This window comes from Lepisosteus oculatus, chromosome 21, assembly GCF_040954835.1.
Source record: "Lepisosteus oculatus isolate fLepOcu1 chromosome 21, fLepOcu1.hap2, whole genome shotgun sequence".
NCBI classification, from domain to species: Eukaryota; Metazoa; Chordata; class Actinopteri; order Semionotiformes; family Lepisosteidae; genus Lepisosteus; species Lepisosteus oculatus.
In genome coordinates this window covers 14,664,294-14,689,643 of record NC_090716.1, presented here as the reverse complement: position 1 = coordinate 14,689,643, position 25,350 = coordinate 14,664,294, and the positions used below count along the sequence as shown (strand labels likewise).

The 25,350-nt window shown below is 47.0% G+C and overlaps 1 protein-coding gene and 1 long non-coding RNA gene across 3 annotated transcripts in view; one reads left to right on the top strand and one right to left on the bottom strand.

Annotated features, from left to right (window-relative positions):
- Window positions 1–23,552, top strand: part of LOC107075809 (uncharacterized) — a 53,443-nt gene extending 29,891 nt beyond the window's left edge. Inside the window, exon 4 of the long non-coding RNA XR_001477327.2 lies at window positions 19,585–23,552. This is a non-coding gene — a long non-coding RNA (uncharacterized lncRNA). The remainder of the gene's footprint in view (window positions 1–19,584) is intronic.
- The window catches only part of LOC102682408 (leucine-rich repeat-containing protein 4C), a 446,308-nt gene that overhangs the window by 370,599 nt on the left and 50,359 nt on the right, over window positions 1–25,350 (bottom strand). The gene's annotated exons all lie outside the window — the stretch shown is intronic.

Sequence of the window (25,350 nt, the reverse complement as noted above, 5' to 3'; positions counted from 1 at the left end):
AAAGTGATGTTATGTTAAATGTCTGGTGTGAGAATGCTAACCCCATCCCCAGCGGGGGTTTCAACGGAGCAGTCATACATTCGTTCTCTGAAGCACTCCAACCTACTGTTTTATCAACATGTTCCCCAAGCCTCACATTCGGCGTCGAAACCGCACACATCCATTGAAAAGAGCTCTTGGAAATTGTGCAACTGTGCAATTCACACTAGAAGCCACATTTAATCCACCTTAGTTCCGGAACACAATTGCGCAACTGTGCAATTCACACTACGAGCCACATTTAATCCACCTCAGTTCCGGAACACAATTGCGCAACTGTGCAATTCACACTACGAGCCACATTTAATCCACCTCAGTTCCGGAACACAATTGCGCAACTGTGCAATTCACACTACGAGCCACATTTAATCCGCCTCAGTTCCGGAACACAATTGCGCAACTGTGCAATTCACACTACGAGCCACATTTAATCCGCCTCAGTTCCGGAACACAATTGCGCAACTGTGCAATTCACACTACGAGCCACATTTAATCCGCCTCAGTTCCGGAACACAATTGCGCAACTGTGCAATTCACACTACGAGCCACATTTAATCCGCCTCAGTTCCGGAACACAATTGCGCAACTGTGCAATTCACACTACGAGCCACATTTAATCCGCCTCAGTTCCGGAACACAATTGCGCAACTGTGCAATTCACACTACGAGCCACATTTAATCCGCCTCAGTTCCGGAACACAATTGCGCAACTGTGCAATTCACACTACGAGCCACATTTAATCCGCCTCAGTTCCGGAACACAATTGCGCAACTGTGCAATTCACACTACGAGCCACATTTAATCCACCTTAGTTCCGGAACACAATTGCGCAACTGTGCAATTCACACTAGAAGCCACATTTGATCCAACTCAGTTCCGGAACGCAATTGCGCAACTGTGCAATTCACACTATAAGCCACCATCAGTTTGGGGGGAGAAAAAAGCCGGAGGAGGGAGCACTATTTCACTTGTCCTCAAGTTTGCTTGGGACACAATCCAGCGCTGATCATCTCAAATGTCCTGTTTGAGAATGTTAACCCTATCCCCAGCTGGGGTTTCAACGGTGCAGTCATACATTCGTTCTCTGAAAAACTCCAACCTACTGTTTTATCAACATGTTCCCCAAGCCTCACATTCGGCGTCGAAACCGCACACATCCATTGAAAAGAGCTCTTGGAAATTGTGCAACTGTGCAATTCACACTAGAAGCCACATTTAAACCACCTCAGTTCCGGAACACAATTGCGCAACTGTGCAATTCACACTACAAGCCACAATTAATCCGCCTCAGTTCCGGAACGCAATTGCGCAACTGTGCAATTCACACTACGAGCCACATTTAATCCACCTCAGTTCCGGAACACAATTGCGCAACTGTGCAATTCACACTACAAGCCACATTTAATCCGCCTCAGTTCCGGAACACAATTGCGCAACTGTGCAATTCACACTACAAGCCACAATTAATCCGCCTCAGTTCCGGAACGCAATTGCGCAACTGTGCAATTCACACTACGAGCCACATTTAATCCACCTCAGTTCCGGAACACAATTGCGCAACTGTGCAATTCACACTACAAGCCACATTTAATCCGCCTCAGTTCCGGAACACAATTGCGCAACTGTGCAATTCACACTACGAGCCACATTTAATCCACCTCAGTTCCGGAACACAATTGCGCAACTGTGCAATTCACACTACAAGCCACATTTAATCCGCCTCAGTTCCGGAACACAATTGCGCAACTGTGCAATTCACACTACAAGCCACATTTAATCCGCCTTAGTTCCGGAACACAATTGCGCAACTGTGCAATTCACACTAGAAGCCACATTTGATCCAACTCAGTTCCGGAACGCAATTGTGCAACTGTGCAATTCACACTACAAGCCACATTTAATCCGCCTCAGTTCCGGAACACAATTGCGCAACTGTGCAATTCACACTACGAGCCACATTTAATCCACCTCAGTTCCGGAACACAATTGCGCAACTGTGCAATTCACACTACAAGCCACATTTAATCCGCCTCAGTTCCGGAACACAATTGCGCAACTGTGCAATTCACACTAGAAGCCACATTTAATCCGCCTCAGTTCCGGAACACAATTGCGCAACTGTGCAATTCACACTACAAGCCACATTTAATCCGCCTCAGTTCCGGAACACAATTGCGCAACTGTGCAATTCACACTACGAGCCACATTTAATCCACCTCAGTTCCGGAACACAATTGCGCAACTGTGCAATTCACACTACAAGCCACATTTAATCCGCCTCAGTTCCGGAACACAATTGCGCAACTGTGCAATTCACACTATAAGACACATTTGATCCAACTCAGTTCCGGAACTCAATTGCGCAAATGTGCAATACACACTATAAGCCACCATCAGTTTGGGGGGAGAAAAAAGCCAGAGGAGGGAGCACTATTTCACTTGTCCTCAAGTTTGCTTGGGACACAATCCAGCGCTGATCATCTCAAATGTCCTGTTTGAGAATGTTAACCCCATCCCCAGCTGGGGTTTCAACGGTGCAGTCATACATTCGTTCTCTGAAAGACTCCAACATACCGTTTTGTCAACATGTTCCTCAAGCCTCACATTCGGCGTCGAAACCGCACACATACACTGTAAAAGCACTTGGTAATTGCGCAAATGTGCAATTCACACTATAAGCCACATTTGATCTAACCCAGTTCCGGAACGCAATTGCGCAACTGTGCAATTCACACTACGAGCCACATTTAATCCACCTCAGTTCCGGAACACAATTGCGCAACTGTGCAATTCACACTACAAGCCACATTTAATCCGCCTCAGTTCCGGAACACAATTGCGCAACTGTGCAATTCACACTACGAGCCACATTTAATCCACCTTAGTTCCGGAACACAATTGCGCAACTGTGCAATTCACACTAGAAGCCACATTTGATCCAACTCAGTTCCGGAACGCAATTGCGCAACTGTGCAATACACACTATAAGCCACCATCAGTTTGGGGGGAGAAAAAAGCCGGAGGAGGGAGCACTATTTCACTTGTCCTCAAGTTTGCTTGGGACACAATCCAGCGCTGATCATCTCAAATGTCCTGTTTGAGAATGTTAACCCTATCCCCAGCTGGGGTTTCAACGGTGCAGTCATACATTCGTTCTCTGAAAAACTCCAACCTACTGTTTTATCAACATGTTCCCCAAGCCTCACATTCGGCGTCGAAACCGCACACATCCATTGAAAAGAGCTCTTGGAAATTGTGCAACTGTGCAATTCACACTAGAAGCCACATTTAATCCACCTCAGTTCCGGAACACAATTGCGCAACTGTGCAATTCACACTACAAGCCACAATTAATCCGCCTCAGTTCCGGAACGCAATTGCGCAACTGTGCAATTCACACTACGAGCCACATTTAATCCACCTCAGTTCCGGAACACAATTGCGCAACTGTGCAATTCACACTACAAGCCACATTTAATCCGCCTCAGTTCCGGAACACAATTGCGCAACTGTGCAATTCACACTACGAGCCACATTTAATCCACCTCAGTTCCGGAACACAATTGCGCAACTGTGCAATTCACACTACAAGCCACATTTAATCCGCCTCAGTTCCGGAACACAATTGCGCAACTGTGCAATTCACACTACAAGCCACATTTAATCCGCCTTAGTTCCGGAACACAATTGCGCAACTGTGCAATTCACACTAGAAGCCACATTTGATCCAACTCAGTTCCGGAACGCAATTGCGCAACTGTGCAATTCACACTATAAGACACATTTGATCCAACTCAGTTCCGGAACTCAATTGCGCAAATGTGCAATACACACTATAAGCCACCATCAGTTTGGGGGGAGATAAAAGCCGGAGGAGGGAGCACTATTTCACTTGTCCTCAAGTTTGCTTGGGACACAATCCAGCGCTGATCATCTCAAATGTCCTGTTTGAGAATGTTAACCCCATCCCCAGCTGGGGTTTCAACGGTGCAGTCATACATTCGTTCTCTGAAAGACTCCAACATACCGTTTTGTCAACATGTTCCTCAAGCCTCACATTCGGCGTCGAAACCGCACACATCCACTGTAAAAGCACTTGGTAATTGCGCAAATGTGCAATTCACACTATAAGCCACATTTGATCTAACCCAGTTCCGGAACGCAATTGCGCAACTGTCGAATTCACACTACGAGCCACATTTAATCCACCTCAGTTCCGGAACACAATTGCGCAACTGTGCAATTCACACTACAAGCCACATTTAATCCGCCTCAGTTCCGGAACACAATTGCGCAACTGTGCAATTCACACTACGAGCCACATTTAATCCGCCTCAGTTCCGGAACACAATTGCGCAACTGTGCAATTCACACTACGAGCCACATTTAATCCGCCTCAGTTCCGGAACACAATTGCGCAACTGTGCAATTCACACTACGAGCCACATTTAATCCGCCTCAGTTCCGGAACACAATTGCGCAACTGTGCAATTCACACTACGAGCCACATTTAATCCGCCTCAGTTCCGGAACACAATTGCGCAACTGTGCAATTCACACTACGAGCCACATTTAATCCGCCTCAGTTCCGGAACACAATTGCGCAACTGTGCAATTCACACTACGAGCCACAGTTAATCCACCTCAGTTCCGGAACACAATTGCGCAACTGTGCAATTCACACTACGAGCCACATTTAATCCGCCTCAGTTCCGGAACACAATTGCGCAACTGTGCAATTCACACTACGAGCCACATTTAATCCGCCTCAGTTCCGGAACGCAATTGCGCAACTGTGCAATTCACATTATAAGCCACATTTGATCCAGCTCAGTTCCGGAACGCAATTGCGCAACTGTGCAATTCACACTAGAAGCCACATTGAATCCACCTCAGTTCCGGAACACAATTGCGCAACTGTGCAATTCACACTACAAGCCACATTTAATCCGCCTCAGTTCCGGGACACAATTGCGCAACTGTGCAATTCACACTATAAGACACATTTAATCCAACTCTGTTACGGAACGCAATTGCGCAACTGTGCAATACACACTAGAAGCCACATTTGATCCCACTCAGTTCCGGAACGCAAATGCGCAACTGTGTAATTCACACTTGAAGCCACATTTGATCCAGGTGAGGTACGCTGGCGGCTGTGTGGTGTGACGCATTGGTGGCCGGGCACGGTGTGGTGCGCTGGCGGCTGTGTGCTTCGATGCAGTGATGGCCGGGCACGGTGTGGTGCGCTGGCCGCTGTGTGGTGTGACACAGTTGTGGCCGGGCACGGTGAGGTGCGCTGGCGGCTGTGTGCTTCGATGCAGTGGTGGCCGGGCACGGTGAGGTGCGCTGGCGGCTGTGTGCTTCGATGCAGTGGTGGCCGGGCACGGTGTGGTGCGCTGGCGGCTGTGTGCTTCGATGCAGTGGTGGCCGGGCACGGTGTGGTGCGCTGGCCGCTGTGTGCTTCGATGCAGTGGTGGCCGGGCACGGTGTGGTGCGCTGGCCGCTGTGTGGTGTGACACAGTGGTGGCCGGGCACGGTTAGGTGCGCTGGCGGCTGTGTGCCTCGATGCAGTGGTGGCCGGGCACGGTGAGGTGCGCTGGCGGTTGTGTGCTTCGATGCAGTGGTGGCCGGGCACGGTGAGGTGCGCTGGTGGTTGTGTGGTGTGACGCAGTTGTGGCCGGGCACGGTGAGGTGCGCTGGCGGCTGTGTGGTGTGACACAGTTGTGGCCGGGCACGGCGTGGTGCGCTGGCGGCTGTGTGCTTCGATGCAGTGGTGGCCGGGCACGGTGAGGTGCGCTGGCGGCTGTGATGTGTGACGCAGTGGTGGCCGGGCACGGTGAGGTGCTCTGGCGGCTGTGTGGTGTGAGGCAGTGGTGGCCGGGCACGGTGAGGTGCGCTGGCGGCTGTGGTGTGACGCAGTTGTGGCCGGGCACGGTGTGGTGCGCTGGCGGCTGTGTGGTGTGACGCAGTGGTGGCCGGGCACGGTGAGGTGCGCTGGCGGCTGTGTGGTTTGACGCAGTGGTGGCCGGGCACGGTGAGGTGCGCTGGCGGCTGTGTGGTTTGACGCAGTGGTGGCCGGGCACGGTGAGGTGCGCTGGCGGCTGTGTGCTTCGATGCAGTGGTGGCCGGGCACGGTGAGGTGCGCTGGCGGCTGTGTGGTGTGACGCAGTGGTGGCCGGGCACGGTGAGGTGCGCTGGCGGCTGTGTGCTTCGATGCAGTTGTGGCCGGGCACGGTGAGGTGCGCTGGCGGCTGTGTGGTGTGAGGCAGTGGTGTCCGGGCACGGTGTGGTGCGCTGGCGGATGTGTGGTGTGACGCAGTGGTGGCCGGGCACGGTGAGGTGCGCTGGCGGCTGTGTAGTCTGAGGCAGTGGTTGCTGGGCCCGGTGTGGTGCGCTGGCGGCTGTGTGCTTCGATGCAGTGGTGGCCGGGCACGGTGAGGTGCGCTGGCGGCTGTGTGCTTCGATGCAGTGGTGGCCGGGCACGGTGTGGTGCGCTGGCCGCTGTGTGGTGTGACACAGTGGTGGCCGGGCACGGTTAGGTGCGCTGGCGGCTGTGTGCCTCGATGCAGTGGTGGCCGGGCACGGTGAGGTGCGCTGGTGGTTGTGTGGTGTGACGCAGTTGTGGCCGGGCACGGTGAGGTGCGCTGGCGGCTGTGTGGTGTGACACAGTTGTGGCCGGGCACGGCGTGGTGCGCAGGCGGCTGTGTGCTTCGATGCAGTGGTGGCCGGGCACGGTGAGGTGCGCTGGCGGCTGTGATGTGTGACGCAGTGGTGGCCGGGCACGGTGAGGTGCTCTGGCGGCTGTGTGGTGTGAGGCAGTGGTGGCCGGGCACGGTGAGGTGCGCTGGCGGCTGTGGTGTGACGCAGTTGTGGCCGGGCACGGTGTGGTGCGCTGGCGGCTGTGTGGTGTGACGCAGTGGTGGCCGGGCACGGTGAGGTGCGCTGGCGGCTGTGTGGTTTGACGCAGTGGTGGCCGGGCACGGTGAGGTGCGCTGGCGGCTGCGTGGTTTGACGCAGTGGTGGCCGGGCACGGTGAGGTGCGCTGGCGGCTGTGTGCTTCGATGCAGTGGTGGCCGGGCACGGTGAATTGCGCTGGCGGCTGTGTGGTGTGACACAGTTGTGTCCGGGCACGTTGAGGTGCGCTGGGGGCTGTGATGTGTGACGCAGTTGTGGCCGGGCACGGTGTGGTGCGCTGGCGGCTGTGTGGTGTGAGGCAGTGGTGGTCAGGCACGGTGAGGTGCGCTGGCGGCTGTGTGGTGTGACGCAGTTGTGGCCGGGCACGGTGAGGTGCGCTGGCGGCTGTGATGTGTGACGCAGTGGTGGCCGGGCACGGTGAGGTGCGCTGGCGGCTGTGTGCTTCGATGCAGTTGTGGCCGGGCACGGTGAGGTGCGCTGGCGGCTGTGTGGTGTGAGGCAGTGGTGTCCGGGCACGGTGTGGTGCGCTGGCGGATGTGTGGTGTGACGCAGTGGTGGCCGGGCACGGTGAGGTGCGCTGGCGGCTGTGTAGTCTGAGGCAGTGGTTGCTGGGCCCGGTGTGGTGCGCTGGCGGCTGTGTGCTTCGATGCAGTGGTGGCCGGGCACGGTGAGGTGCGCTGGCGGCTGTGTGGCGTGACACAGTTGTGGCCGGGCACGGTGAGGTGCGCTGGCGGCTGTGTGCTTCGATGCAGTGGTGGCCGGGAACGGTGAGGTGCGCTGGCGGCTGTGTGCTTCGATGCAGTGGTGGCCGGGCACGGTGAGGTGCGCTGGCGGCTGTGTGGTGTGAGGCAGTGGTGTCCGTGCATGGTGAGGTGCGCTGGCGGCTGTGTGGTGTGACGCAGTGGTGGCCGGGCACGGTGAGGTGCGCTGGCGGCTGTGGTGTGACGCAGTTGTGGGCGGGCACGGTGTGGTGCGCTGGCAGTTCCGGAACACAATTGCGCAACTGTGCAATTCACACTGCAAGCCACATTTAATCCACCTTAGTTCCGGAACACAATTGCGCAACTGTGCAATTCACACTATAAACCATATTTAATCCGCCTCAGTTCCGGAACATAATTGCGACACTGTGCAATTCACACAATAAGCCAGATTTGATCCGACTCAGTTCCAGAACACAATTGCGCAAATGTGCAATACACACTATAAGCCACCATCAGTTTGGGGGGAGAAAAAAGCCAGAGGAGGGAGCACTATTTCACTTGTCCTCAAGTTTGCTTGGGACACAATCCAGCGCTGATCATCTCAAATGTCCTGTTTGAGAATGTTAACCCCATCCCCAGCTGGGGTTTCAACGTTGCAGTCATACATTTGTTCTCTGAAACACTCCAACATACTGTTTTGTCAACATGTTCCTCAAGCCTCACATTCGGCGTCGAAACCGCACACATCCACTGTAAAAGCACTTGGTAATTGCGCAACTGTGCAATTCACACTTGAAGCCACATTTGATCCGACTCAGTTCCGGAACGCAATTGCGCAACTGTGCAATTCACACTATAAGCCACATTTGATCCAGCTCAGTTCCGGAACGCAATTGCGCAACTGTGCAATTCACACTAGAAGCCACATTTAATCCACCTCAGTTCCGGAACACAATTGCGCAACTGTGCAATTCACACTACAAGCCACATTTAATCCGCCTCAGTTCCGGAACACAATTGAGCAACTGTGCAATTCACACTAGAAGCCACATTTAATCCGCCTCAGTTCCGGAACGCAATTGCGCAACTGTGCAATTCACACTATAAGCTACATTTGATCCAGCTCAGTTCCGGAACGCAATTGCGCAACTGTGCAATTCACACTATAAGAAACATTTAATCCAACTCTGTTCCGGAACGCAATTGCGCAACTGTGCAATTCACACTAGAAGCCACATTTGATCCGCCTCGGTTCCAGAATACAATTACGCAACTGCGCAATACACACGATAAGCCACATTTGATCCAACTCAGTTCTAGAATGCAATTACGCAACTGTGCAATACACACTATAAGCAACCAACAGTTTGGGGGGAGAAAAAAGGCGGAGGAGGGAGCTTGTTTTCACTTGTCCTCAACTGTGCTTGGAGCACAAATCAGCGCTTAGCATCACAAATGTGATGTATCTCTCTCTGTCTGTGTCTGTTTCTCATGGAGACAAGCTGGGGTATGCGAAATGACGAATTCCTAATACAAGAAATTGTATAGGGCTAATAAAGTGATGTTATGTTAAATGTCTGGTGTGAGAATGCTAACCCCATCCCCAGCGGGGGTTTCAACGGAGCAGTCATACATTCGTTCTCTGAAGCACTCCAACCTACTGTTTTATCAACATGTTCCCCAAGCCTCACATTCGGCGTCGAAACCGCACACATCCATTGAAAAGAGCTCTTGGAAATTGTGCAACTGTGCAATTCACACTAGAAGCCACATTTAATCCACCTTAGTTCCGGAACACAATTGCGCAACTGTGCAATTCACACTACGAGCCACATTTAATCCACCTCAGTTCCGGAACACAATTGCGCAACTGTGCAATTCACACTACGAGCCACATTTAATCCACCTCAGTTCCGGAACACAATTGCGCAACTGTGCAATTCACACTACGAGCCACATTTAATCCACCTCAGTTCCGGAACACAATTGCGCAACTGTGCAATTCACACTACGAGCCACATTTAATCCACCTCAGTTCCGGAACACAATTGCGCAACTGTGCAATTCACACTACGAGCCACATTTAATCCGCCTCAGTTCCGGAACACAATTGCGCAACTGTGCAATTCACACTACGAGCCACATTTAATCCGCCTCAGTTCCGGAACACAATTGCGCAACTGTGCAATTCACACTACGAGCCACATTTAATCCGCCTCAGTTCCGGAACACAATTGCGCAACTGTGCAATTCACACTACGAGCCACATTTAATCCGCCTCAGTTCCGGAACACAATTGCGCAACTGTGCAATTCACACTACGAGCCACATTTAATCCGCCTCAGTTCCGGAACACAATTGCGCAACTGTGCAATTCACACTACGAGCCACATTTAATCCGCCTCAGTTCCGGAACACAATTGCGCAACTGTGCAATTCACACTACGAGCCACATTTAATCCGCCTCAGTTCCGGAACACAATTGCGCAACTGTGCAATTCACACTACGAGCCACATTTAATCCACCTTAGTTCCGGAACACAATTGCGCAACTGTGCAATTCACACTAGAAGCCACATTTGATCCAACTCAGTTCCGGAACGCAATTGCGCAACTGTGCAATTCACACTATAAGACACATTTGATCCAACTCAGTTCCTGAACTCAATTGCGCAAATGTGCAATACACACTATAAGCCACCATCAGTTTGGGGGGAGAAAAAAGCCGGAGGAGGGAGCACTATTTCACTTGTCCTCAAGTTTGCTTGGGACACAATCCAGCGCTGATCATCTCAAATGTCCTGTTTGAGAATGTTAACCCTATCCCCAGCTGGGGTTTCAACGGTGCAGTCATACATTCGTTCTCTGAAAAACTGCAACCTACTGTTTTATCAACATGTTCCCCAAGCCTCACATTCGGCGTCGAAACCGCACACATCCATTGAAAAGAGCTCTTGGAAATTGTGCAACTGTGCAATTCACACTAGAAGCCACATTTAATCCACCTCAGTTCCGGAACACAATTGCGCAACTGTGCAATTCACACTACAAGCCACAATTAATCCGCCTCAGTTCCGGAACGCAATTGCGCAACTGTGCAATTCACACTACGAGCCACATTTAATCCACCTCAGTTCCGGAACACAATTGCGCAACTGTGCAATTCACACTACAAGCCACATTTAATCCGCCTCAGTTCCGGAACACAATTGCGCAACTGTGCAATTCACACTACGAGCCACATTTAATCCGCCTCAGTTCCGGAACACAATTGCGCAACTGTGCAATTCACACTACGAGCCACATTTAATCCGCCTCAGTTCCGGAACACAATTGCGCAACTGTGCAATTCACACTACGAGCCACATTTAATCCGCCTCAGTTCCGGAACACAATTGCGCAACTGTGCAATTCACACTACGAGCCACATTTAATCCGCCTCAGTTCCGGAACACAATTGCGCAACTGTGCAATTCACACTACGAGCCACATTTAATCCACCTTAGTTCCGGAACACAATTGCGCAACTGTGCAATTCACACTAGAAGCCACATTTGATCCAACTCAGTTCCGGAACGCAATTGCGCAACTGTGCAATTCACACTATAAGACACATTTGATCCAACTCAGTTCCTGAACTCAATTGCGCAAATGTGCAATACACACTATAAGCCACCATCAGTTTGGGGGGAGAAAAAAGCCAGAGGAGGGAGCACTATTTCACTTGTCCTCAAGTTTGCTTGGGACACAATCCAGCGCTGATCATCTCAAATGTCCTGTTTGAGAATGTTAACCCTATCCCCAGCTGGGGTTTCAACGGTGCAGTCATACATTCGTTCTCTGAAAAACTCCAACCTACTGTTTTATCAACATGTTCCCCAAGCCTCACATTCGGCGTCGAAACCGCACACATCCATTGAAAAGAGCTCTTGGAAATTGTGCAACTGTGCAATTCACACTACGAGCCACATTTAATCCACCTCAGTTCCGGAACACAATTGCGCAACTGTGCAATTCACACTACAAGCCACATTTAATCCGCCTCAGTTCCGGAACACAATTGCGCAACTGTGCAATTCACACTAGAAGCCACATTTAATCCGCCTCAGTTCCGGAACACAATTGCGCAACTGTGCAATTCACACTACGAGCCACATTTAATCCACCTCAGTTCCGGAACACGATTGCGCAACTGTGCAATTCACACTACGAGCCACATTTAATCCGCCTCAGTTCCGGAACACAATTGCGCAACTGTGCAATTCACACTACAAGCCACATTTAATCCACCTTAGTTCCGGAACACAATTGCACAACTGTGCAATTCACACTAGAAGCCACATTTGATCCAACTCAGTTCCGGAACGCAATTGCGCAACTGTGCAATTCACACTATAAGACACATTTGATCCAACTCAGTTCCGGAACTCAATTGCGCAAATGTGCAATACACACTATAAGCCACCATCAGTTTGGGGGGAGAAAAAAGCCAGAGGAGGGAGCACTATTTCACTTGTCCTCAAGTTTGCTTGGGACACAATCCAGCGCTGATCATCTCAAATGTCCTGTTTGAGAATGTTAACCCCATCCCCAGCTGGGGTTTCAACGGAGCAGTCATACATTCGTTCTCTGAAACACTCCAACATACCGTTTGTCAACATGTTCCTCAAGCCTCACATTCGGCGTCGAAACCGCACACATCCACTGTAAAAAGCACTTGGAAATTGCGCAACTGTGCAATTCACACTGTAAGCCACATTTTATCTAACCCAGTTCCGGAACGCAATTGCGCAACTGTGCAATTCACACTACGAGCCACATTTAATCCACCTCAGTTCCGGAACACAATTGCGCAACTGTGCAATTCACACTACGAGCCACATTTAATCCGCCTCAGTTCCGGAACACAATTGCGCAACTGTGCAATTCACACTACGAGCCACATTTAATCCGCCTCAGTTCCGGAACACAATTGCGCAACTGTGCAATTCACACTACGAGCCACATTTAATCCGCCTCAGTTCCGGAACACAATTGCGCAACTGTGCAATTCACACTACGAGCCACATTTAATCCGCCTCAGTTCCGGAACACAATTGCGCAACTGTGCAATTCACACTACGAGCCACATTTAATCCGCCTCAGTTCCGGAACACAATTGCGCAACTGTGCAATTCACACTACGAGCCACATTTAATCCGCCTCAGTTCCGGAACACAATTGCGCAACTGTGCAATTCACACTACGAGCCACATTTAATCCGCCTCAGTTCCGGAACACAATTGCGCAACTGTGCAATTCACACTACGAGCCACATTTAATCCGCCTCAGTTCCGGAACACAATTGCGCAACTGTGCAATTCACACTACGAGCCACATTTAATCCGCCTCAGTTCCGGAACACAATTGCGCAACTGTGCAATTCTCACTACAAGCCACATTTAATCCGCCTCAGTTCCGGAACACAATTGCGCAACTGTGCAATTTACACTATAAGCCACATTTGATCCAACTCAGTTCCGGAACGCAATTGCGCAACTGTGCAATTCACACTTGAAGCAACATTTGATCCGACTCAGTTCCAGAATAAAGTTGCGCAAATGCGCAATACACACTATAAGCCACCATCAGTTTGGGGGGAGAAAAAAGGCGGAGGAGGGAGCACTATTTCACTTGTCCTCAAGTTTGCTTGGGACACAATCCAGCGCTGATCATCTCAAATGTCCTGTTTGAGAATGTTAACCCCATCCCCAGCTGGGGTTTCAACGGTGCAGTCATACATTCGTTCTCTGAAACACTCCAACATACCGTTTTGTCAACATGTTCCTCAAGCCTCACATTCGGCGTCGAAACCGCACACATCCACTGTAAAAGCACTTGGTAATTGCGCAAATGTGCAATTCACACTATAAGCCACATTTGATCTAACCCAGTTCCGGAACGCAATTGCGCAACTGTGCAATTCACACTACGAGCCACATTTAATCCACCTCAGTTCCGGAACACAATTGCGCAACTGTGCAATTCACACTACAAGCCACATTTAATCCGCCTCAGTTCCGGAACACAATTGTGCAACTGTGCAATTCACACTAAAAGCCACATTTAATCCACCTTAGTTCCGGAACACAATTGCGCAACTGTGCAATTCACACTAGAAGCCACATTTGATTCAACTTAGTTCCGGAACGCATTTGTGCAACTGTGCAATTCACACTATAAGCCACATTTGATCCAACTCGGTTCCGGAACGCAATTGCGCCACTGTGCAATTCACACTACAAGCCACATTTGATCCAACTCAGTTCCGGAACGCAATTGCGCAAATGTGCAATACACACTATAAGCCACCATCAGTTTGGGGGGAGAAAAAAGCCGGAGGAGGGAGCACTATTTCACTTGTCCTCAAGTTTGCTTGGGACACAATCCAGCGCTGATCATCTCAAATGTCCTGTTTGAGAATGTTAACCCCATCCCCAGCTGGGGTTTCAACGGAGCAGTCATACATTCGTTCTCTGAAACACTCCAACATACCGTTTGTCAACATGTTCCTCAAGCCTCACATTCGGCGTCGAAACCGCACACATCCACTGTAAAAAGCACTTGGAAATTGCGCAACTGTGCAATTCACACTGTAAGCCACATTTTATCTAACCCAGTTCCGGAACGCAATTGCGCAACTGTGCAATTCACACTACAAGCCACATTTAATCCACCTCAGTTCCGGAACACAATTGCGCAACTGTGCAATTCACACTACAAGCCACATTTAATCCACCTCAGTTCTGGAACACAATTGCGCAACTGTGCAATTAACACTACAAGCCACATTTAATCCGCCTCAGTTCCGGAACACAATTGCGCAACTGTGCAATTCACACTACGAGCCACATTTAATCCACCTCAGTTCCGGAACACAATTGCGCAACTGTGCAATTCACACTACAAGCCACATTTAATCCGCCTCAGTTCTGGAACACAATTGCGCAACTGTGCAATTCACACTACACGCCACATTTAATCCACCTCAGTTCCGGAACACAATTGCGCAACTGTGCAATTCACACTACAAGCCACATTTAATCCGCCTCAGTTCCGGAACACAATTGCGCAACTGTGCAATTCACACTACAAGCCACATTTAATCCGCCTCAGTTCCGGAACACAATTGCGCAACTGTGCAATTCTCACTACAAGCCACATTTAATCCGCCTCAGTTCCGGAACACAATTGCGCAACTGTGCAATTTACACTTGAAGCAACATTTGATCCGACTCAGTTCCAGAATAAAGTTGCGCAAATGCGCAATACACACTATAAGCCACCATCAGTTTGGGGGGAGAAAAAAGGCGGAGGAGGGAGCACTATTTCACTTGTCCTCAAGTTTGCTTGGGACACAATCCAGCGCTGATCATCTCAAATGTCCTGTTTGAGAATGTTAACCCCATCCCCAGCTGGGGTTTCAACGGTGCAGTCATACATTCGTTCTCTGAAACACTCCAACATACCGTTTTGTCAACATGTTCCTCAAGCCTCACATTCGGCGTCGAAACCGCACACATCCACTGTAAAAGCACTTGGTAATTGCGCAACTGTGCTATTCACACTACAAGCCACATTTAATCCGCCTCAGTTCCGGAACGCAATTGTGCAACTGTGCAATTCACACTTAAAGCCACATTTGATCCAGCTCAGTTCCGGAACGCAATTGCGCAACTGTGCAATTCACACTACAAGCCACATTTAATCCGCCTCAGTTCCGGGACACAATTGCGCAGCTGTGCAATTCACACTATAAGACACATTTAATCCAACTCTGTTCCGGAACGCAATTGCGCAACTGTGCAATTCACACTTGAAGCCACATTTGATCCAGCTCAGTTCCGGAACGCAATTGCGCAACTGTGTAATTCACACGGTGAGGTGCGCTGGCGGCTGTGTGGTGTGACGCAGTGGTGGCCGGGCACGGTGAGGTGCGCTGGCGGCTGTGTGGTGTGAGGCAGTGGTTGCTGGGCCCGGTGTGGTGCGCTGGCAGCTGTGTAATTCGATGCAGTGGTGGCCGGGCACGGTGAGGTGCGCTGGCGGTTGTGTGCTTCGATGCAGTGGTGGCCGGGCACGGTGAGGTGCGCTGGCGGTTGTGTGCTTCGATGCAGTGGTGGCCGGGCACGGTGAGGTGCGCTGGCGGTTGTGTGCTTCGATGCAGTGGTGGCCGGGCACGGTGAGGTGCGCTGGCGGCTGTGTGCTTCGATGCAGTGGTGGCCGGGCACGGTGAGGTGCGCTGGCGGCTGTGTGGTGTGACACAGTTGTGGCCGGGCACGGTGAGGTGCGCTGGCGGCTGTGTGCTTCGATGCAGTGGTGGCCGGGCACGGTGAGGTGCGCTGGCGGTTGTGTGCTTCGATGCAATGGTGGCCGGGCACGGTGAGGTGCGCTGGCGGCTGTGTGCTTCGATGCAATGGTGGCCGGGCACGGTGTGGTGCGCTGGCGGCTGTGTGGTGTGACACAGTTGTGGCCGGGCACGGTGAGGTGCGCTGGCGGCTGTGAGGTGTGAGGCAGTGGTGGCCGGGCACGGTGAGGTGCGCTGGCGGCTGTGTGGTGTGAGGCAGTTGTGGCCGGGCACGGTGAGGTGCGCTGGCGGCTGTGATGTGTGACGCAGTGGTGGCCGGGCACGGTGTGGTGCGCTGGCGGCTGTGTGGTGTGACGCAGTGGTGGCCTGGCACGGTGTGGTGCGCTAGCGGCTGTGTGGTGTGACGCAGTGGTGTCGGGTACGGTGAGGTGCGCTGGCGGCTGTGGTGTGACGCAGTTGTGGCCCGGCACGGTGAGGTGAGCTGGCGGCTGTGATGTGTGACGCAGTTGTGGCCTGGCACGGTGTGGTGCGTTGGCGGCTGTGTGGTGTGAGGCAGTGGTGTCAGGCACGGTGAGGTGCGCTGGCGGCTGTGTGGTCTGACACAGTTGTGGTCGGGCACGGTGTGGTGCGCTGGCGGCTGTGTGGTGTGAGGCAGTTGTGGCCGGGCATGGTGAGGTGCGCTGGCGGCTGTGATGTGTGACGCAGTGGTGGCCGGGCACGGTGAGGTGCGCTGGCGGCTGTGATGTGTGACGCAGTGGTGGCCGGGCACGGTGTGGTGCGCTGGCGGCTGTGTGGTGTGACGCAGTGGTGGCCGGGCACGGTGAGGTGCGCTGGCGGCTGTGTGGTGTGACAGTTGTGGCCGGGCACGGTGTGGTGCGCTGGCGGCTGTGTGGTGCGGCGCAGTGGTGGCCGGGCACGGTGTGGTGCGCTGGCGGCTGTGTGGTGTGAGGCAGTGGTGTCGGGCACGGTGAGGTGCGCTGGCAGCTGTGGTGTGACGCAGTTGTGGCCGGGCACAGTGAGGTGCGCTGGCGGCTGTGATGTGTGACGCAGTTGTGGCCTGGCATGGTGTGGTGCGCTGGCGGCTGTGTGCTTTGATGCAGTGCTTGCCGGGTACGGTGAGGTGCGCTGGCGGCTATGTGGTGTGACTGTAAGGTGCGGGAGTAGGGTTGTGTGCAGGTGGGTTTGTGGGGGTGTGTGCGGATGGGGCTGTGGGGTCCGGCGCGTCCTAGCTGTGGTCTGGCCAAAAACTAAAAAGATTAGTTTTAGTTTCGTTTCATGTTAATTTTATAAGGGAGAGTGTCATAGAGAAGACTCCCTTAACCCCATCTTGATTAAAATCTCAAACGTGTGTTTCATAAAATATTTTTCACAATCTGGCAATGCCAGACAGAATCCACATTGATCGCGGCCAAACTGCCTTGCAGATCAGAACTTCAAGGGGAAAACAATTATTACGCCTACCTTTTCAACATAATTGCTTTAACTTGCTTATGTGTTACTGTAACAGTCCGGGTGTGGCAAGCTTCTAATGTCTCCTGACTTGGTCAAAAGATATAAAGCTTTGTTTGGTTTCTGAAACCCTTTCTTTACCTCCTCAGTTTTCTTTTCACATTTCTTTTAACATTTTTTCCTTTGTTTTGTGGTCTGGGTAATGGGAGGCTATGCTGTTATGCTTCCTATGGTGATATACAGGTTTTTTGCACGAAGCTGTATTGAGCAGTATTTCTCACGTTAAGTTAGCTGTTGGCATAAACTAATAGTAATCAATAATGTAAAATTTAGCACTGTAATACATTGTGCTAATAATAAATCATATTATACTCTGATAATGTAGGGGGGAGGAAAAATGCCCGTGGTCTCTTCACCGATAAACTTGTGTTAACAAAAACTACAGTATGCTTAAGAGTTGTTCAACCGTTTTTTTTTTCAGCACAGCTAGAGCACCACAATTCACACTCAACCACATCACAGATCACAGATCAGTCCTAGTGTGTGAGATCTTGCTGTTTGATCTGTGCTTGATCTTTGATCTGAGCTTTAATAGAGAGCTTATCTCTGTAAATATATCATCGAGTGGTATTAAATGCAACTTTTTTGTATAGATGACACTTTTCTAAAATGTCTTTAAAACTAAGAACGATTACAATTGGCATGACTGTAGCTTTTTCACGATAACGATAATTTTAAATAATTTTTTTAAATTGAAATTCATACAGCAATCATATATTTTGGGGACTATCTGATAAAACTTTAATGCTTATAATGTTTAGGGAGAAATGGAAGACTGGTGTGTATTTTTTCTTTAAACTACCAACACCAGCCATACACAATACAGTCTACATACAGTAACATGTTTATGTTCCTAAATTAATGTTGTTTATGACCTTCAGATACGTTATGCTCCTCTTTTTTTATGCTTAGCTACTAAAATTTTCTTTTAGTTGTAAAATTCCATATAAATATTCAGTAGTAAGCGGATTAAAACATTCACAGACATTCATGACGTAGGGATTTGCCCGTGGTACGCGGTGCGCAATCCGCACTGTAAGCCACCAACAGTCTGGGGGGAGAAAAAAGGTGGAGGAGGGAGCACGTTTTCACTTGTCCTCAGGTTTGCTTGGGACACAATCCAGCGCTGAGCATCACAAATGTCTGGTGTGAGAATGCTAACCCCATCCCCAGCTGGGGTTTCAACGGTGCAGTCATACATTCGTTCTCTGAAGCACTCCAGCCTACCGTTTTGTCAACATGTTCCCCAAGCCTCACATTCAGCGTGGAAACCGCACACATCCACTGTAAAAAGCTCTTGGAAATGTATGTTCTCCTATCTAAACTAATTGTCAATCTGGAAAATGCTGTTGGAATGATGGTGTATTTCATGCAAGTGTAGGTCTTGGGTTCCAATATCAATTAAACGTCAACTGCATTTACAGTATTCTGAACATATTTGACCCTGTGTAACTGATTATTTTATATATTCTGCATTATATGCAATCTAGTAGCTGAGGGAGTCGACTATGCTCCAGTCGCAGTTGTATAGGAGTAGGAGCTATCTATATCCTCCTTACTATTGCTAGGATTGAGCTAAGGACCTGCTATAAGGATGTAGATGGGGAGGCAGGTGTTATGGGAATGATACGTGAAAGGAAGACCTGGTTGTATGATTTATATAAATTCCTCCCCAATATCGGTTATAAAATCAATCTGTCTGTTTCTGCAGTAATGCTCTGTACTTTTCTATATTGTTCTTTTTTTTTACTGATAAAAACTGTAATGTGTGCATGGTTTGGGTGGTAATGAAGAAGAGGCAATGTGTTCTCTCACCCTGGATGACGAGTGAGGAGGCATGATTAACAATTTCAGAGCATCATTGTGTTAATTAGCTGGCAGTGAGATTCAGTCTTTTACTTATTTATTCTCCCAAATTACCATCATAATACTATTATTAGTTAACTCAATATGCATGTTGTAATTAAGAAATAAACAGAGCTTTTGTTCTAAACTTATAATTTTAAAGTATATAACATTACTTAATACCTCAACTGTTTCATTTTTTTTCTTTTCCAATTTATTTTAAGGGGGCGTGTATAAGTGTTGCTGCCTCGCAGAGCTGGAGCCCTGGATTCTCGAGGTGAAGGGGGTTTGAATTTATGTGTGTGTTTCTTCTAGGTGCTCCAGTTTCCTTCCACAGTCCAAGTGCTTTTTATAGGCTAAGTGTAAAAACTAATCCCTGTGTGAGTGTGTTTACATCTGTGTGTGCCCTGCAATGAACTAGTGTCCCATCCAGTCCATCCTTGCACTTATTGTTTCCCTGGATAGGCTCTGGTCCACTATGACCCTGAATCAGATAAGCATCATATTTAAAAAAACTGAAAAAATAGGGTTCATTACAGTTCATTACAGCGCAATCAGTCAAGACTTTTCTTTAATGTAAATTTTAACAAATTAACAATTCATTAAAAATAATACTTTCAAATATAATGCCACCAGGAACCAGAACATTAATTGAATTTTTTGCAGGGAAATGTAGGGCAGTTACTGCATCTAATCAAACCAGCCCACTGTGTCAATTGTCTGTCCTGTGAGCCTTTGTGCAGCAGAGTGCCATGCTTTAGGCAGAGTACAAAAGCGGCAGTAGCATCAGTCACTTGGAGATGGGCATTAGCATTCAACCATAATCTAGACCTTTGACTGGGGAATGCTAAGTAATTTGAAGAATTGGGAAAATGAAAGGGAGGAGTAGGGTCTTTTCTCCATTTCTGCATTTCAGTTCTTGGTTCTCTGCCCTGTATTCATACAAAGCTGAACTTTTATTTGGGTAAAGAAAATGACGTGTTTCTCCATACAGTTCCATATTACAAAGATAGGCATTAGGAAAAGTGACTATATGTACAGTACTTATTAGGAGCTCTGCAAGTGAGTATTTTTATAAATCCCAATTTCCCAACATGATTCATATGCAAAATATTAAATATTTTGTGTGAATTATTTGTAGTATAGAAGAATCACAGTTTATTTTGGTTAATTTTGTTTATCATCTCCTTGACACTGTGTCAGTTGTATTAATAGAAATAAATCTATGAAATGCTCATGTAACAGAAAATATCAGTGGCTTCCAGCTCTCATACTGTGAAACTGCTGGGTCAACTTAAGTTCTTAATTGATTTCAGTTTCCTATATCTTTTCAGAAGTACCGTAGCTCTTTAAGTTCTGTATTTTTAATGGTGTATTAATAGGTTTGCTTCCTGCATATAATATTCTGCAGTTCTCTAAATTAAAAGACATTTTACTGGCTTTTGAATTTAAACAAAAGCTTGGAATTGCATTTACTGTTTCTATATCATTTCATAATTATCATTTAAAATCTTGCCTAATTTCTTAACTATACCAGAATCTTGATTATTCATATACATAAGGGGTCCTAGTACTGATCCGTGTTGTACTATGTACATCACTCTAGCATGAACATTAAACCATTATCTGCATTCTCTGTCCATTAACCAGTTCTTAATCCAAATGCACACATTTACCTGAATGTCTGCCACCTGTTTTGTGTTTGATATGTTGACATTGCCACTTGTCATCTTCTGTTCATCATAAATTAATCATCTGGAAATTATTTAAGCAGGTGGGGAAAAAAAGCAGCATACACAAGAGTATCCTTGGACCAGGTCTGAGAAATAGATTTTTAGATACTCAATTTTTGGCCTCAATCTCTGATGCATCTCAGTTAGGTCTATTCCTACTTTCACAGGTTCATTTTCTCTCATTTTACTCTTTTGGATTGTACTTGGGTGACTAAAGGTCTTCAGCACGTGCCTTGGATGTTTTCTCAATCTTGCTACATACATCTAGCCTCTGTCAATCTAGTTCATTGTTCAAATGCTCCTAGTATTGAACATTTTGTTTTCTGAAGGTTGTGTTCTAACTATCAGAATTTTTTCTCTTAATATAACAGAATTGTTTCAGTTTTGTTGTACTTTGTTCCACAGACTCAACAAGGAGATAATGAATTTGTGAGTTCTCGAGTAGGCTCCCCTGTCTTTCTTTGTTTTCTTGGACCTGTTTACAATGTTGGATTGAGATGTATATAATCAAAGTAGTGTTCCATGATCAGCTTAATTTGGCTTCATTAATATGTCCAAGGTTTAATGCAGCATCCCAACAGCAAAGGCTATAACAGGCAACAGTTGATGTCAGGGATGCCTGATATTCCCTTCTTCTTTTTGGATATTGTACCTCATTCTGCCTGTCCATGTGCCATTTCTACCTGTATTAAGTGTACACAACTTTGCATATCACAGTAATATGCTTTATTACATTGTTATATGCAGATAATGTGTTCCAGCCCCTGTCTCATCTGCTAAGCTTTTTTTTTTCCAGTGCTCTATCTGAGTTTAATCCCACTCTGTATTATTCAGATCTAAGCAGTTTAAGAAATATCATCCTTCTATTTGAGTTTCTGATAAGGGATCTTTTTAAAAGCAACATATGTATGTATTTTTATAATTCTCTTCTTGCCTGCATTCTATAATAAATATGAATGTGGTTCCTCTCTTTAATTTATTTTATTCTTTGTTTCCCCTTTTACCTCTTTAGTGCATTAGGCTAGATTGATTATCTGCATTTCAAAATTGACATGGGTATGGTGTTAACTGCATACTAAATTCTCCGTTCTGCAATATTAAAGACCAGATCTGCTAGTTTCATTTCTGCATCTTTGTGTTACAATCACTGTCTCATTGGACTGATCCCAATTTTCCTATATCTTTAAATCAACTTGAAAAAGTCTATTCACTCTATATATATTTATTATGAGATTAAATGTATCCTGGGGATTTCTAAACACATTGAATATTGCATTTTGGCCCCATAGGTATGCATATATTGACAATGATTTTTAGTGTTGAGAACCAAAGTCCTAGAAAACATGACATTTCTACGCTTCTGTGTTCTTTAATAACAAAAGCCTTAAAGATAATCCCTCATTCTCTTCTCTACTTGAATAAAGGGATTCACATTCAATCCAATATATTAAGTGACAATTGGCTCTCTCATTTCAGAACTTGCAACCTCAATACAAGGCTCCTTGCTTTTCTTCAATTTACGGCTCAATTTTACAATTTTGTGGTGGCCCTTGGGGGAAAGGCTTTTTCCACACCCACTGCATTCTCATTGCTCATTTTACATTTATTAAAAGCCTAAGTATGAGTAGTATTGTCATCTGTACATCACAGGATAAAAATAAATTTAACTGCTCTAAATTAGATTACTTTATTCTATGAATTTGTTTTGTTGTAATAGGTTCATTGGTTTTAAATTCACTCCAGTATAACATGATTTTGTTTTACAGTGCTCAGAACAAAAATTAAAAAGTGCCTTTTTCTTGTAACATTTGAACACAGATACTTCATCGCATCACTGGAATTAATTTCTTGGAAATTGTAAACAAACTGCCCAGATAGTTTACTTAACAGCAGAGACAGCAGCAACAATACCACTGCATGGGAGAAGCTGTGCAGAAAAATATAGAAATAGCTGCTTAAAGATTGTGGCATTTTGTGTCAAACAGACAATATTTTACAAGCATGTTCATTGCTGGAATGTAGGCATACCTTCTCAAGATTAAATCTCCTGGTGTTTGAGGTTGCTTTACAGGTCAATATGCAGTTTGTATTGACTAAAATCCAATTACAAGGCTTTTGGGAGAATGAAAAATGTCATCCTGGTGTACACAATTCTAAAAAGACTAAACTTGGCTTAGATCAACCTGACTGATAAACATGTTTCTCTCAGGCAATTCTTTATCATTTTTACAGCATTCAGTTCATAATTGAAAAACAGACCCTTTCCCTGGCAGTTGATCGTACAGTCTTGTCTTGAAGTTTTGCTCTCTTAAGGTGCGATTACATTGTGAAAAGGCAGTAAACCTTTAAATGAATGTGGTAGTGGGATTGAACGTGGCTAATTGTGGAAGTATATGCATTGATATTTTTAATAAGAGATATCCATTTCTTCTAATTAAACAAATAAAAATTAACAAAAATTTGTATTATGTGGTTAATTTTGGCCATTAGAAACTTGGCTGTGATTAAATAATTCCCTATCATATAAACCGTGCATATCTTTTTTTTTTTCTTTTCCTTCCCATGGAGTACTGCTTCATAAATACACTCTCATACAGTAGACGTCTTTCACTTTAGAAATAAATCACCAGTTGTTTTCCTCTTTCTCCATCTCCTAATATGGAACTGTCAATTGTTAATTAACTTGGCCTATCAGTTTGACTATTTTAAGAGCACAAGACAAGTTAGGACCATGTACAATACTGTTTGCCACAGTGTGAGCTCCCCAACCACCACAGCAGCTTATGGTTTAGAAAGGACTGATGCATTTGATGGTGACACCACCTTCATGGCCACAGGCTCATTCAGACCCTTCCAACTAAAAGTCAAACAGTCATTGTAGAATTCTGGTCAAAGAGAGCTGACATCATGACCCAGACTTCACCATTAATGTCTGGACAGAAGATACTCCACTTTAACTCCAAACCATCACCTTTTATTGATGAAGCCACTGGGAGCTCCTTGTTCTTCAGTAGAGCAGACTAAAACACAGTTTTACATTTTGTACAGTAGTTTGGTGTTATGCACAATGAGAGATAATGTTGTTTACCGCAAACATAGATCTCACAAAATATTCTGTATGTGACATAAATCGGAGATTTGGATAATTGTGCTAGATTTAGCCATACGCAGGCATTCAGTCAGAGTTCCCAGTTAATTCTAGAAGTATGTGTTTTTTGTTTTGCTTTCAAAGTTAGCTTTGAGGAAAAATAATTGTGCTAAATGGACAAAAAATCCACACAATAACTCGGAAGAAGGAAATCCCATGTAGACTCTCTGAGGCAAAACAGTAAGCAAATTAAAACTTAAACAAGCTCAGGGTGCCACATAAAATGTGAAATAACCTGCGATAAGTCCAAGTCATTTTCAGACTCCACCAAGAAACGCATACACCATTTTTCCACACAGGGGCCTAATTAAAGGCAAAATTCTTTTTTCACAGTTAGGAAAACAAGCCCTTTCATCTCAGAGGCTGAAAGGTGTGCTATTACCTTCCCAGCCTAGACTGGCTCATGCTCCTGCGTATAGGAACAGCAGGGGGTGTTTAATATGCAGCTAAAGTATGCAAAGCATGACAGCAAATTCTGTTCATTTAAAGCCAAGATATACGATCACCCCCAATGAATCAGAATCGGGAACAAAGGCTTGGTTTGCTCCTGTACGCACTCACACACAGACACCTGTCCGCTACACTGAGAAGGCATCTCTTTTCAATAAGTAAGTAAAAACTAGGTCATGATGAAGTATTCAGAGTATTGCCAGTTTCAGGTTGTTATAATAAAAGCATAAAAAACAAAAACTGTATTCTTATTTTATACAGCGAGATACTAAACGTCTGCCATCTGACAAACATTTCTCAGGAAAACACTGTAAAATGTAAACCTACACACTAATAAAGTTGCATGAATGTCAGGCAATCTTCAACTCTCAATTCACAAAATGTGATCACTTATTTGAAAGTAAAGACACTAGATTCCTCGGGAGATCCTGCCATATACACAAAGATCAGGGGGAATTAGTTTAGGCTTCTTCTTTTATTTTTCCTTTGGAGATTGTTTTATTAATTAAATTCCCCCGTAGTAACAACACTCACAGTTACAGAGAAGCAATGCAAACAGTGGAAAGACCTCCAAAGAAATATGCAGCAGTACATATTTTTCTTTTTATACACTGAGTACACAAATGAGCAGCTTCAAAGAACCAGAAGTAGTGATGAAA